Source organism: Bombina bombina, chromosome 6 (assembly GCF_027579735.1).
Source record: "Bombina bombina isolate aBomBom1 chromosome 6, aBomBom1.pri, whole genome shotgun sequence".
Classification (NCBI taxonomy): domain Eukaryota; kingdom Metazoa; phylum Chordata; class Amphibia; order Anura; family Bombinatoridae; genus Bombina; species Bombina bombina.
In genome coordinates this window covers 849,616,311-849,633,387 of record NC_069504.1, presented here as the reverse complement: position 1 = coordinate 849,633,387, position 17,077 = coordinate 849,616,311, and positions in this window count along the sequence as shown.

The following is a 17,077-nucleotide window of genomic DNA, read 5'->3' as shown; positions in this document are numbered from 1 at the left end:
TCTGGAAAGCTTGTTTTCCAAGCTTTAAAAATCTTAAAAAGATGTTCTTGTGAAAAACTGGTCAGGATTATATTGTAAAGGGTTGAAATAGAATGTTTTCCCTTTCCATATAATTTGACTGCCTGATCTTATTCCCCAAGCTGCCATTCTAAGCCATGGCTTTGTTTAATGTCTTCCACATAATGTCGTACTTGTAAATATGCATAGAAATTATGCTTATCTAACTGAAATTCCCACCTAATATTCTCAAAAGATTTCAGAGCTTTTCGAGCTACATCGAATAGCTGTATTATATTTCGGAGGCCTTTGCTCTCCCATGACAAAAAGATTTTTAATCTATTCCCGGTATGAATTGTGGATTACCACAAATTGGTAGATATTGAGATAGGTAAGGGTTGATCTTGATTATCTTACCATAAAACTGCCATGCTGCTATTATATTCTAGAATACCATTGCCAATATTTTTACAATTTTCTCGTCAGATTCTTTAACGGACAGTGCAATAGCGCCTTCAAAGAAAAGGGCCTACATAAAACTGTTTCCAACTGGTAATTTGTAACATGACTCCGTAGCATATTTCATAAGTGCTGCCAGGTTGTAAAATTTTAAATTGGGTAATGCTAATTCTCCTAGATTGTAGGGCGAAGAAAGTTTACTCACTGAACACTGAGATCTTTTACCCTGCCATAGAAAGTGAGTACACATTTTATTGAAAAAAATAATATCTTTTCTTTTTATCAATAGGGGTAGGTTTTGTAACAGATAATATAGCCGGGGAAATATAATAGCTTTTATAAGCGTTATACGCGTAGAGAGGGAGATGGGGAGAGGTGATCAGATTTTAAGGTCTTTATTACATTTATCTAGGCATAATGTGATTTTTTTATACCAAAAAAGAGGGTTAGTGTGAATATTAATACCTAGGTATTTAATTTGATCTGCTTTCTTATGGTAGGGTTAGTAATCCAAAGTATCTCTGATTTCTCAGCATTAATTTTGTAGCCAGAGAATGAGCTAAATTTATGCGATAGATTTTTTTTATTACTAAGGAACACTAAAATATCATCTGCATATAGAGAGAGGGTCATATTTGTTGTGTCTACCTGAATTCCTACCAGTTCTTGTCCAAGCAAGATCGCAAAGAGCTCGATTGATAGGTTGAAAAGCAGTGGAGACAGGGGGCAACCCTGACGTGTACCCTTTGCGAGTATAATATTAGGTTTAAGACTGTTATTCACTATTATATTTGAGGTAGGATTACTGTATATTGAGCGAATGAGTAGAGTGATATTGCCCAGTAGTCCGAATTTCTCTAGAGTAGTAAAGAGATGATCCCAAGTTATAGAGTCAAACGCTATTTCTGCGTCGACTGTTAAGAGAGCAAGATCTAAATCAAAGTATTTTTTTTTATCATGCGTTTTGTTCCAGAAGAAATCTAAAATTGATAGTACCTTACGAATATTACTGGATGAGTTTCTCCATGGCATAAACCCAGTCTGATCAGTATGGATCACACTGTCTATTACCCTTTTAAATCTTGCTGCTATGATAGAGGTTAGGATCTTATAGTCACTGTTTAACAGCGATTTTCTGGATCTCTATTTCTCTTAAGTGTAAGAATAATGGAAAAAGCTGTAAAATATTTAGACTGTAAAATACATGTACAGAAAATTGAATTATATAGTCTATCAAGACAGGGGGATACTTCCTCTTTCAATAGCTTATAGAATTCAGCTGGAAGAAAATCGGGTCCTGGTGCTTTATTACATTTGAGAGAATCTATAGTTTTAATTATCTCATCTCTAGATATGGGTTAATTTAACATGGCAATCATACGTTTGTCTAATTTGGGTAAAGATATTCTTTTCCAGAATTCAGCTTAACTTTAAAGATCTATCTGGTTTGATGTATATCATTTTGAGAAATAGAGGCCCATTTATCAAGTTCCGTATGGAGCTTGTGGGCCCGTGTTTCTGGCGAGTCTTCAGACTCGCCAGAAACAGCAGTTATGAAGCAGCGGTCTAAAGACCGCTGCTCCATAACCCTGTACGCCTGCTCTGAGAAGGCAGACAGGAATCGCCACAATTCAACCCAATCGAGTATGATCGGGTTGATTTACACCTCCCTGCTGGCAGCCGATTGGCAGCGAGTCTGCAGGGGGTGGCGTTGTACCAGCATTGGCCGCGAGTCTGCAGGGGGCGGCGTTGCACCAGCAGCTCTTGTAAGCTGATGGTGCAATGCTGAATACGGAGAGCGTATTGCTCTCTGCATTCAGCGAGGTCTTGCGGACCTGATCCGCACTGTCGGATCAGGTCTGCAAGACCTTTGATAAATAAGCTTCATAGTCTAAGATTGATTGTTTAATTTCTCTGTTTGCTGTTACTCTTTTGTTACCAATTTTAATTAAAGAGATACTATTTAATTTCCATCTTCCTCCTATCGTTAATCATTTTACCTACAAATTTGGCAGATCTACCATAGCACTATATAGGGCTTTCTCTTTAAGATCTTTTTTGTAGAGATCTTTGCTTTAAGAATAAATCCCTTTCTTGTTTGCAGGCTTTATACTTAAACCAGAGTTCATTGGTAGGATTATTTAAATATGAATTGTAACTATTTCTGACCTGATTGGTTAGCTGATACTCTCTTGCTTTGTGTTTTCGCTTCCATTTACATAGATAGGCCTTAACTGTACCCCTTAGCTATGCTTTCGCTGCTTCCCAATAGATCTATTGGGCCTCAGTATAGGCTCTGTTGAAGAAACAATATGCTATCCATTTCTCTTTTATATAGTTTGTAAAATGTGAATCATGCATTAAATATCAAGGGAAGGTGAACCTAGCAAGGTCATATTCTGACTGTAATATATTTAAAATTTCAAGTGCTATAATTGCATGATCTGAGATAGATATATCCTTAATATCCTCTCTCAGGTCTAATCTTGCTAATTTATCAGAGAGGAGGAAGAAATCAATACGAGAAAAGGACTTAAAAGCTTTTGATTCACAAGTGTACTCACGCGCGTCTGGATTTTGAATTCTCCAAATATCCTTTAATCTTAATCTTTTACAAAAGGACTGTAAAATCTTGCTGCTTTTTTTCATTCTTGTTCTTTAGAATACCTTTATTGAGATCTATCTAGATTGGGCATTAAGAAAATATTGAAATCCCCCGCTACGATAACATTTTTACCAGCATATTTAAGGAGCAACGTATTTAAAGTTTCCTAGTATATATATATATATATATATATATATATATATATATATATATATATATATATATATATAATACAGAAAAACAGGCATCAAGTATCAATTTAAAGTAACCTAAGTATCATAATTTGACTTAGGGAAAACCTTGTAAGAAGGATAAAAGTGCAGACCCTTAAACAAGCTTATAAACAAAAGTTAAAGAGAGAAATTGTAGAAACATCATAAGTAACTACACACAAGACAGGGATTTCAGCACTTAATTTTATTTGGTTCAAATAACCCAGCCGAACTTAAATATTTGGTATTTATCACAGTGCATTATTGTTCGTGCATGCATACAACAGGTCTGAATTCTGCTAACCATACAGCTATGCATAAGAACCTCAACAAATTAGTTCACAGTAGCGTTATGCCTTATAGTCTTGGAGCATAAGTTTGAAATTACAAGAAAGAATATTTAGTGCTAAGTTACCTTTATAAAACAACACCTCCACTAGAGGATGGCTTTGCAAATTTGCACAAATCGGCCATCATAGTGAGCCGTGAGGATCTATGTTTGTAAACAGCACCACCTCTAAAAAGGGTATGTGATCACTAGCAATTCTTTTTGCAGCACAAACAGGTAAACAATGCATGTAATCATACATAAGCACATAAATAGAGCATTGCTCTATAAAGGTAAGAATGGACCAGGGGGTACCGGACAACTCCTATTTCAGAGGGCCCCACTATAATAGAATAGTATCCGGTGTCATGAAATGTAAACTTTATTTTAGGATCTATGTTCAGTTCCCCCAAAGCGGGTCTCAAAAATACCAGCTAGATATAATGTTGCAAGTAAGGGCGTTGATTGAACAAACACAGGTATCAGATAACATGAACGAGGTAAACAATTACCTATATATGAGCTGTAATTACGTCCTGTCATACAGGAATCAGTCAGATATAGAAGCAAATCCTGAACAGATCAAAAAAACACAAATCAGCTCTTACGTCCTCCAAGCATGTTATTACCATAGGTAAATACCGTCCAAATAATCAGGACCGTGAGCCATATAATGTTGCTATATAGTTATTTGTCAAGAGGGGTAAAAGTCCATCCCACCATTAGGGCAACTCACGGCTCCAGATTAGAACTTCCTCGTAGGCACAAACAGCGAATGTGTATGGTATCGAAGTGCTTTTAGCGCCAGCTTTCAATCCTCCTTTATTGCAACACTGTTTCAAACTTGTTTGATCCAAGACAGAGCAGCCCGCTCTGTGTACGTCACTGCCGTAATAAACTTTAAAAATAAATAGAATCTTATATATATATGTACCAAATGAGTGGTTCAAATGCTTAGCTTAAAAAAAAAAGGAAAAATAATAAAAATTAATCATAATCAAAAACGCTCAAAATATTATAGAAAAATATTTTTTTTTAAGGAAAAGAAAGAAAATATTTTTTCTTTGTTAGTAATGTAACCAAGATTGATTGAATACAGTCACAAGTCTTATGGTTACATTCTGTACTCTATAGAGACCTGCCCGAAAGCAGCAGTGGTTGCATTCTGTACTTCGTAGACTGAAAAGAGTAATTACATGCTACCTAGTACTTTACAAAAAGGCAGCAAATTCAAACTTCTCATTTAGTGTTTGGAGTTTGTACATCCAGGCTGTTTCCTTTTTTAGGAGTATATTATCAATGTCCCCTCCTCTACCAAAGAGGGAACATGCCTCAATTCCTATTATTTTGAGGTCTATTAATGAAGAGTTGTGTTATGTTAGAAAATGCAGAGCTACCCCACTTTTTATCTCCCCATCTCTAGTTGCTTTTATATCATCCCTATGCTCAGTCATCCTGTCTTTCAGCATACGTCTAGTTTTACCTACATAGAAGACTGGGCAACTGCAGGAAAGTAGGTAGATAACATTCTCTGTTTTACAGTTAATAAATTGTTTAATGGGAAAGGACTCACGTCCTGTTGAAAAAGATTTAGTACGGACAATATATTTACATAGGACACAATGTCCACATTGGAAGCAACCTTTAACCTTCCTATGTTCACTTAGCCAGTCCTTAGGATTTGGAATTTTTACATAAAAACTTTTAACAAGTTTATCTTTTAAATTAGGAGCCCTCCTAGAAACTAATGGGGGTTTCTCCCCCACTAGGTTTGAGTTTCCTTCATCGGCTTGTAAAAATTGCCATTTCTCTTTCAGGATTCCACAAATCCTTTCCCAGTGACAGTTAAACTCAGTGACAAACCAAATTTTCTGATCTTGTGGTTTAGCTTTGCTTTTATAGAGTAAATCATCTCTATTCTCTCTTCTTGCTTTATTCATAGCAAAATTTAAGTTTCTTTTGGAGTATCCTCTATTCTCAAATCTACTGTACATATCTTTTGCATGTTTGTTGTATTTACCTAGACTTGAACAGTTTCTCCTTAAGCAGAGAAACTGCCCTACTGGGATACCTCGTATCAAAGACTTTGGATGGTGACTGGAGGCTTCCAAAATATTGTTGGTAGCCGTTTCTTTTCGATATATTTCCGTTGCCAAAGAAGTCCCTTCCTTTTTGATCTTGACATCAAGGAATGTAAGTTCATTCTCATTGAAGTCAAAAGTAAGAAGGATATTAAACTAATTTACATTCAATATTTTAACAAATTCTTTCAAAGATTCCTCCGTTCCTCTCCAAAGGAGGAACACGTCGTCCACATAGCGTAACCAAATTAAAACGTGATTTTCCAGCCATTCTTGTAAGTCACCAAAGACCACTAAATTTTCCCATAAACCTAGATGGAGACAAGCATGAGACGGGGCGCATGTAGCCCCCATCGCCATTCCTCTAATTTTTTTATAACATTTTTGGTCAAAAAGGAAGACATTGTATGTTAAGACAAACTGTAACAGGTTTAAAACAAAATCTGTATGTTTTCTATACCTTGGGCCTCTGCTTTCCAAAAAATGTCTGGCGGCTCTTAAGCCTACCTCATGGGGTATAGATGAATGCATCCCTTCTATGTCCAAAGACACAAGAAGAGTGTTCTGTTCTACTTCCAAACCATTTAGTTTTTTCAACAGATCACTAGTGTCTTTCACATACGAAGTTAAAGTAGTGAGAAATGGTTTAAGAAATCTGTCAACATAATTCCCCAAATTCTCTGTGATGCTCCTAATCCCTGATATTATGGGGCGTCCCGGAGGATCCCTCAAATTTTTGTGGAGTTTTGGAATACAATAGAATACCGGGACCTTGAGGAATTTTGTGTACAGATAGTTGCATTCCTTTTTGTCAATAATACCTTCTTTTCGTGCATCATTAAGCAATTGTAACAGTTCAGCTTGTATAGATTCAATGGGGCTATTTAGTAACAATAGATATTGATCCTTATTTCTCAGTTGTCATTTAACCTCATTGGTATAATTAGCTTCATCCATTATTACCAAATTGCCCCCCTTGTCCGCCTGCTTAATGATGATTCTTGATTTATTAGTTTTATTTTTTTAACCCCTAATCTGCCGCTCCGTACACCGCCGCAACCTACATTATACCTATGTACCCCTAATCTGCTGCCCCTAACACAGCCGACCCCTATATTATATTTATTAACCCCTAATCTGCCGCCCCCAACGTCGCCTCCACCTACCTACAATTATTAACCCCTAATCTGCTAACCGGACCACACCGCTACTATAATAAATGTATTAACCCCTAAAGCTAAGTCTAACCCTAACACTAACACCCCCCTAAGTTAAATATAACAAAGGATAAAAGGTTTTATTTTCTCAACGCGTTTCAACGTATTACACGTCTTTATCAAGAGCATACATTAAAACAAGTAAAACAGGTAAGTAAAACCAAGTATTACCTGTTTTACTTGTTTTAATGTATGCTCTTGATAAAGACGTGTAATACGTTGAAACGCGTTGAGCAAATAAAACCTTTTATCCTTTGCTGAAAGATTGTCAAGATCTTGTTTTGCTGTGCTGAGCTGGAATCTCCTTATTTATGGAGTAAGTTACTACATTTTTTTTAATTACACACTGGATACTTTTGTCATTTGGGTCTCTATTCATTTATAGTCCACTTTTGGATAAACCTGAAAATTCAGTATTTGACTCCAGGAACCTGTGGACTCTTGCCATCTGACGCTACGTTCCCTTTCAGCTGTAAATATTCATCTTATGGAGTGAGTATACTGCACCCATATTAATTGGCTTCAATATAGGCATCAAGCCTTTTTTCTCTTCACTTACTAGAGAAAATCACTCAATAGACCAGCGCCATCTACTACTACTATCTATCTTAATTCCGATTGGCTGATAGAATCCTATCAGCCAATCGGAATTCGAGGGACGCCATCTTGGATGACGTCCCTTAAAGGAACCTTCATTCTTCAGTTGGACGTCGGAAGAAGAAGATGGGTCCGCGCTGGAGGTCTTCAAGATGGAGCCGTTCGTCATCGGATGAATATAGAAGATGCCGCTTGGATCAAGATGGTTGCCGGTCCAGATCTCCTCTTCTTCCCAGATAGGATGAAGACTTTGGAGCCTCTTCTGGACCTCTTCAGCCACCGCTTGATAGAAGACTTCAGCCGGATTATGGATCGCCAGCCCCCGCTTGGGCTTGGATCAAGACTTCGGAGGACGGATCGGTGAACCTGGCATGGTGAAGATAAGGTAGGAAGATCTTCAGGGGCTTAGTGTTAGGTTTATTTAAGGGGGGTTTGGGTGAGATTAGGGGTATGTGGGTGGTGGGTTGTAATGTTGGGGGGGGTATTGTATGTTTTTTTTTTACAGGCAAAAGAGCTGAATTATTTGGGGCATGCCCCGCAAATGGCCCTTTTCAGGGCTGGTAAGGTAAAAGAGCTTTGAACTTTTTTAATTTAGAATAGGGTAGGGCATTTTTTTATTTTGGGGGTCTTTGTTATTTTATTAGGGGGCTTAGAGTAGGTGTAATTAGTTTAAAATTGTTGTAATATTTTTCTAATGTTTGTAAATATTTTTTTATTTTTTGTAACTTAGTTCTTTTTTATTTTTTGTACTTTAGTTAGTTTATTTAATTGTAGTTATTTGTATTTATTGTATTTAATTAATTTATAGATAGTGTAGTGTTAGGTTTAATTGTAACTTAGGTTAGGATTTATTTTACAGGTAATTTTGTAATTATTTTAACTATTTTAGCTATTAAATAGTTCTTAACTATTTAATAGCTATTGTACCTGGTTAAAATAAATACAAAGTTGCCTGTAAAATAAATATTAATCCTAAAATAGCTACAATATAATTATTCGTTATATTGTAGCTATATTAGGGTTTATTTTACAGGTAAGTATTTATCTTTAAATAGGAATAATTTATTTAATAAGAGTTAATTTATTTCGTTAGATTTAAATTATATTTAACTTAGGGGGGTGTTAGCTTTAGGGGTTAATCCATTTATTAGAGTAGCGGCGAGCTCCGGTCGGCAGATTAGGGGTTAATAAGTGTAGGTAGGTGGAGGCGACGTTGGGGGCGGCAGATTAGGGGTTAATAAATATAATATAGGGGTCGGCTGTGTTAGGGGCAGCAGATTAGGGGTACATAGGTATAATGTAGGTTGCGGCGGTGTACGGAGCGGCAGATTAGGGGTTAAAAAAATATATGCAGGTGTCAGCAATAGCGGGGACGGCAGATTAGGGGTTAATAAATATAATATAGGGGTCGGCGGTGTTAGGGGCAGCAGATTAGGGGTACATAGGGATAACGTAGGTTGCGGCGGTGTACGGAGCGGCAGATTAGGGGTTAAAAAAATATGCAGGTGTCAGCGATAGCGGGGGCGGCAGATTAGGGGTTAATTAGTGTAAGGCTAGGGGTGTTTAGACTCGGGGTACATGTTAGGGTGTTAGGTGCAGACTTAGGAAGTGTTTCCCCATAGAAAACAATGGGGCTGCGTTAGGAGCTGAACGCTGCTTTTTTGCAGGTGTTAAGTTTTTTTTCAGCTCAAACAGCCCCATTGTTTCCTATGGGGGAATCGTGCACGAGCACGTTTTTGAAGCTGGCCGCGTCCGTAAGCACCGCTGGTATCGAGAGTTGCAGTGGCGTTAAATATGCTCTACGCTCCCTTTTTTGGAGCCTAACGCAGCCCTTCTGTGAACTCTAAATACCAGCGGTATTTAAAAGGTGCGGGGGAAAAAAAAGCATGCGGAGCTAACGCACCCCTTTGGCCGCCAAACTCTAAATCTAGCCGTATGTCTTTGATGTAAATTGTATATATTTTTTACATCACTCACAGTGCTTTATTAGTGACTGCATGTATGCGCTGGTTGTTATAAAAAAAAATTTGAACGTTCTGCTAAATTTTTAAAAAAGGATTTTTTTCTTTTCTTTTTCTGTTTTTGTATATTCAAAAATAATCTTTTTTCAAATAGTGGATTGCATTCTGGGGCTCCCTGGTGGCCTGCTTGAAAATTGTTGGTAAATATGGCCTTTGAGGTTTCAGATGAACAATGGGAAGTGGAATTAGATGAATCACTTCAAAATAGCACTCCATTAGACGGAGATGCAACTCTAAATATTTATAGTGCGTTTAAAAAATACCGAAATCTTGTGACTAAGCAAATAAGAATGAGAGCTGAGAAATTCAGCTTAGAAAATTATATCAAACTTAAAATAGTTCCTAGAGGACTTCGTTTACAACTTGAACCAGGTATGCATATGAGAAATGATGATGAGGAGGAGGATAACTTTATGGAGGATTGGAACAATAGGTTATCTGAATGTTCCCTTGATCTTATGCAGTGAATGGTAAATAAAGATATAATTAAACTGGAAAAAATTAAAATAGAAATTGATGATGCACTGAAGACAGTAAATAGTTTTGAGGGTGATTCAAAATTTGTTAAGTTAAACGATGAAACTAAAGATACTGTTTCTAAATTACAACAGCGTAAATGTAGGAAGTTAGGACGTGATCAAGATGACTATAAGAAGAATCAGGTCTATACCTACTTCTTAAATAAAAAATCATATGATTCAGGTACTGATTGCTCAGATATAGAGAGTAATAATAAATCAAAAAAGGCAGCAAAGACATGTAAAAAAGAAAGGAAACGTGGAGGAAGGAAAAGGAATAGAAACAAAAACAAGTTTTGTGCAAGGACAAATACCCAGAGAAAGGGGCAGATTTCAGAGGAGAGGAAGGGGTATGAAGAGAGGGATGGAGAAAATGAGGACACGGAGTGACTACAGAGGGGACTTTTAGGTGACCCACTCCCTAAAAAAAAGTGATTAATTACAAATAGTAAATCTCTCTTCTTTTCCCTTGAACAATGCACACATTAATCTTTTGAAAAAAGGCCTCTCTTTTTGTCCTACAAATGGCCTGGACAAATTCACAGTTATAAAGGATCTTCACTTGTTTGCACGTAAAGTGGTGCTGTCACATGTTATGAAAGATAAAGTAAACTCTGGAATCCATAAGAGTAATGATACTGTAACTTTAGACAGTGATGATCGCGAAACTGTGGACGATCTTGTACATTTGTTGATCCTCCTTTAGTGGACTTTCCAAATACTAACCCCTCAGTTACACTGGGTGCTGATAGCACTGATAACATAGTGGTTAACTCAGGGTTGAAAAGAAAGTCTGAATTTATGCCTGCTCTAGCTTTGGTACCTGCGGTACAACTGTTTGTTAGGGAGGTGGAAAAAGAGGTAAATAAAATCTCTTTTGACAGAATCTTCAACGATAATTTGAAATATGACGAAAGAAGGACATTGTTTGAATTTACGAATAAATCAGGAATCATCATTAAGCAGGCGGACAAGGGGGTCAATTTGGTAATAATGGATGAAGCTAATTATACCAATGAGGTTAAACGACAACTGAGAAATAAGGATCAATATCTATTGTTACCAAATAGCCCCATTGAATCTACACAAGCTGAACTGTTACAATTGCTTAATGATGCAAGAAAAGAAGGTATTATTGACAAAAAGGAACGCAACTATCTGTACACAAAATTCCCCAAGGTCCCGGTATTCTATTGTATTCCAGAACTCCACAAAAATTTGAGGGATCATAATATCAGGGATTGGGAGCATCACGGAGAATTTGGGGAATTATGTTGACGGATTTCTTAAACCATTTCTCACTACTTTAACTTCGTATGTGAAAGACACTAGTGATCTGTTGAAAAAACTAGATGGTTTGGAAGTAGAACAGAACACTCTTCTTGTGTCTTTGGACATAGAAGGGTTGTATTCATCTATACCCCATGAGGTAGGCTTAAGAGCCCCCAGACATTTTTTGGAAAGCAGAGGCCCAAGGTATAGAAAACATACAGATTTTGTTTTAAACCTGTTACAGTTTGTCTTAACAAACAATGTCTTCCTTTTTTACCAAAAATGTTATAAAAAAATTAGAGGAATGGCGATGGGGGCTACATGCACCCCGTCTTATGCTTGTCTCCATCTAGGTTTATGGGAAAATGTAGTGGTCTTTGGTAACTTACAAGAATGGCTGGAAAATCACATTTTAATTTGGTTACGCTATGTGGACGATGTGTTCCTCCTTTGGAGAGGAACGGAGGAATCTTTGAAAGAATTTGTTAAAATATTGAATGTAAATGAGTTTAATATCCTTCTTACTTTTGACTTCAATGAGAATGAACTTACATTCCTTGATGTCAAGATCAAAAAGGAAGGGACTTCTTTGGCAACGGAAATATATCGAAAATAAACGGCTACCAACAATATTTTGGAAGCCTCCAGTCACCATCCAAAGTCTTTGATACAAGGTATCCAAGTAGAGCAGTTTCTCCACTTAAGGAGAAACTGTTCAAGTCTAGGTAAATACAACAAACATGCAAAAGATATGTACAGTAGATTTGAGAATAGAGGATACTCCAAAAGAAACTTAAATTTTGCTATGAATAAAGCAAGGAGAGAGAATAGAGATGATTTACTCTATAAAAGCAAAGCTAAACCACAAGATCAGAAAATTCGGTTTGTCACTGAGTTAACTGTCACTGGGAAAGGATTCGTGGAATCCTGAAAGATAAATGGCAAGTTTTACAAGCCGATGAAGGAATCTCAAACCTAGTGGGGGAGAAACCCTCATTAGTTTCTAGGAGGGCTCCTAATTTAAAAGATAAACTTGTTAAAAGTTTTTATGTCTAAAGTCCAAATCCTAAGGACTGGCTAAGTGAACATAGGAAGGTTAAAGGTTGCTTCCAATGTGGACATTGTGTCCTATGTAAATATATTGTCCGTACTAAATCTTTTTCAACAGGACGTGAGTCCTTTCCCATTAAACAGTTTATTAACTGTAAAACAGAGAATGTTATCTACCTACTTTCCTGCAGTTGAGTACATACAAAGAAAGCGGGTCTCAAGCGAAAGTTGAAATCCAAAGCACCTTTATTGTGAGCAACATAGAAAGTAAAATAATAGAACATAAAATAACTACATGTAGACTAAGTGGTCAGACGCGTTTCGGCTCACGCCTTCATCTGTGACCTGTACATTATACTCTGCTAAGCATGTATATACCCTAAGGGTATTTCTGATTGGTTGATTGGTGCACAGAACAATCAGTTAATTAAAGCTGAGAGAACACCCTCTTGAAATTTTAACCCCTGGAAAAATGCATGTTACAAAAAATGCATGTTGTAAACAGACAGATTATCATCAATAAGAGCTTATGTGCAAGGAAAGAAAAAAAGGGAAGAAATAGTAATGATACAAAAACAAAAACAAAAGCAAAAGCAGAACTAGGGGCAAGATCTAAAACATAGAACATAAAATATAAAATATAATAAAGCAAAAAGGTTTACTTATATACAGCAAAGAATAATAATAATAAGCAATACAATAATAGTAATAACTACTAAAAAATGTGTGTACAGACGTACCTGCTAAAACACCGCTCAGACATGTAAAATTTAATTTAATTAATTTTATTATCAAATGTTATATTTAATTAATATTAATTAATTTTATTTTTATTTAATTTTTATTTAAATTTTATTTAATTTTTGTTATGTTGATTGCAGGCTCTCAATGTGTAAACCTATAATAGTGAGCACAAAAGAAGAGAAAATAAGAAAAATAGAACTTGACTAGGGGGAAGGTTTCCTGGACTATTAACATATTATGTCACAAAATATTTAAGGACATTTTAAACTGTATAAGTTGTCACTTGAACCATCATCCCCTTGCCAAGTCAAAACCCTTCTTAATCATAAAACTTAATCACTGAATCTTAAGTTTTATACCACATTGAGAGAACTGCAAAAAGCCATAGATTCTCATAGCAAGTGTTTCTCAGCAGTAATTGGTCTGAAACATATATTATATGTACTATAGTATTGAACTTATATAGAGGTTTTAATACGTTTGAGCCCCTAATAACCCCTATTATAGCGAACCCCACTCTTATCACCGACCTTCCCCGGAGAGAAAGTGATGATAATAAAGTAAGTCACTTAAAGACACAGAATTATCTCCTATGGTGTCCATAGCGCCAGGATAAACTGAGTGCACAGTACTAAGGGTCGGGATAACGTGGGTACCTTTTAATTCTTCCTACCAGGATATCCACTCTGATGAGTGGTTCCATAAGCCCAGCTCTAAAATTGTATTGATGATAAATCTGTACTACCAGGGTAAGTTTAAGTTCCTATTTCCAGACATTTATGATGTCTGAATCAATGTTGAAGCCGAATGGTACTCTTGTTCTCAGAACAAAAATCCAAAACGCTTCTCTCTTGGAGAGGATCTCATCCAGATTTCCCCCCCCTTTGGGGGCGACGAATTTGTTCTATCACAAGCCACTTGAATGTGTTCACTTTACAGTCATGTTTGACTATAAAGTGCTCTGCCAGTGCTGAACATGGAGAGATATTAGAGATATCATTAAGATGTTCTCTGATCCTTTCACGAGCTTCCCTTGTAGTCATACCCACATACTGAAGATTACATGAGTGACATCTGACTAAATAAACAACATATTTGTTCCTACAATTTGAAAAATGTTCCAAATTGTAAATTCTTTGGGTGACGCAAGATTGGAATTGTTTAGAGACCTCAGCATGACCACAAGCTTTACAGTTGGTTTTCCCACATTTGAAGTGACCATGGGTCGCCAGCCAGTTGCCTTGCTTGGTCTGAGTACGGATCATGCTAGGTGACAAACAATTTCCCAAAGTTTGATTGCGTCTTGAGACAAAGCGAAAACCCCTTTTAATAATAGGGTTTAAAGAAACGTCTCCCATAAGCATAGGCAGGTTCAGTTTAATAATCTTGATTATCTGATCATATTGTCTACTGTACCTAGTACTGAAGATAATCTTTTCTTCTTGTTTAGATTGGCTATTTGGCCTAGATTTGTATCTGTCCTTTAGTAGAGAAGACCTATCCAAAGCTTGTACCTGTGTTAGAGCTTTATCTATCACTGGCATTGTATACCCACGTTCAAGAAATTTCTGTGTTAATGTGATACTTTCTGACAGAAAAGTTTCATTATTGGAGCAGTTACGTTTTAACCTGATCATTTCACCCTTTATCATACCAAGCCAGTGCTTTTGGGGTGCAAACTCTTTGCATGCAGCAAAGCATTGGACTTAATGGGTTTGGAGTACAGTTCAGTAGAGATGGTATTGCTACAAACATCACCTATCAATGTTAGATCAAGATAGGGAATCTTGGTACAGTCACATGTATATGTGAAACTTAAACCGCATCTGTTAACATTGAGGGATGCAACAAACTCATCTGCTTCCTGTAATGTACCTTCCCAGATAAAGAGCAGGTCGTCAATGTAACGCCTGTAAAATCTGATACATTGACGAAAAGAGTTTTCCTGTCCATAAACGTGGAACAGCTCCCACCAACCCATAAACAGGTTGGCATAGGAGGGGGCGAATTTCGCCCCCATAGCTGTTCCACGTTTCTGGAGGAAAAACTCATTTTCAAACAGAAAATAATTGTGATTGAGTAAAAACTCTATCACATCCATTACATATTTCTTGAAATCTGTTGAATAATTACTAAATCTGTCTAGGAAAAGTCTTACGGATTGTAAACCTAAACTGTGTGGAATGGCTGAGTACAGCCCCACTACATCCACAGTTAGCCATGTGTAATCCTGAGACCAGACTTCCTTATCCAAGAGATTCAAGAGATGTTTGGTATCTTTTAGAAAGCTTGGGATAAGTTGAACTAAGGGCTGAAGGATGCTGTCGATCCAGGCTGATAATCTCTCCAAGAGAGAGCCAATGCCCGAAACAATGGGCCTGCCCTTAATAGATTCCAGAGACTTGTGCACTTTTGGAAGGTGGTGAAAAATCGGGACAATAGGATCTTTTACATAGAGATAATCTTGTGTGTCACTATCAAAAAATCCCGCTTCTCTCCCATCATCCAATATGTCGTACACAAGTCTCTGGTAATCAAAGGTAGGATTTTTTCCCAATTTCATGTAAACATTAGTATCATTGAGCTGGCGATAAGCCTCCTCAATGTAATCACCTCTGTTAAGTACTACCACATTCCCACCCTTGTCCGCTTGTTTAATAACAATGTTGGAATTTACCTGCAGGGACTTGAGAGCTTTCTTTTGTGATAAAGACAAGTTTTGAAACCTCGAAGAGGTATTCAAACTATCATGTAGGTTATTCAGATCCGCTTCTATCTTCTTATGGAAAAACTCCAAAACATTACCCCTATGTTTAGTGGGATAGAAGACAGAAGGTGGTCTGAAACCTACATGTGTACTTATAACTCCCAAATTCACTCTGCTGGACTCTAATTCCAATTCCAAAAGGGACATGTAATCATGTACTTCATTGAATGACACATCTATTGGAGAAATTTCCAAAGGACCAGAGTTAGATACATGGTGAGAAGTATTAGAGGGCAACAAGTTTTGCTGTGCGAAAAACTTTTTTAATGTCAATTTACGTATGAATCTGTTGACATCTATAATTGTATCAAAAAGATTAAAGTCTTCAGCAGGTACAAAGCCTAAACCTAGCTGGAGAACTTGTTTTTGTTCGTCTGTTAACTCATATGAAGAGACATTAATTACTGTGTGACTTTGTATTTGTTTTTCTGACGGTTCACTCTCACTGGGTATTTTCTGTCTTTCTGCGTTGATACGCTTGCCCCTTCTCTTTCTTTTTCTAAACCTATGCCTTTTGTTCTCTGTTCCTTGGGAAAAACCTGTGTAGTAGATAGTATGGAGACAACTTGGCTTGAATGATCTAATCCTGTTGAAATATCAGTCCCTTCTCTATCATCTAGAACTAAATCAAAGGTAGGTCTAATGGTACTAATAAGCTCCTGACCAGATCTGTCTGAGGTGTCTACAATATGTGTTTGTGGAATCTCCTGTTTATTTGTATTATCAAGTACAATGTTACCATTACCTGGATCATCGTATCTGCTTTGTTGTTGGTCTCGTGCCTCAGGGAATAAGGTAGATTTTGAAGTATCATCTTCTGTTGAGGATGCATCTGTATCTGAAAAGGAAACCTGTTTAGCACGTGATTTTTGATTTTTCTTATTATTAAATCTCCTAGATTTTTTCTTATAGCTAGACCAAAGATACACCAAATTATTCTTATAGTCCAACAGATCCCTATCGAATTTTTTAAATTTTAGAGCATCAATGTCCTCTTTAACAGAAGTGACAGTCCCCTGGAGAATATCATCAAACTTGTTATAATCTTTATGTGTCAAGAATTGATTTAGATCTTCCTGAAGTGTGGTAATTTCACCTCGTATATGATCCAATTGCTCCTTCTTATATGTTATAAGCATATTCATAAGCCTGATTGAGCAATCCGTTAATATAGAGTTCCATCTTTCTATGAAGACCTTATCAGTGACC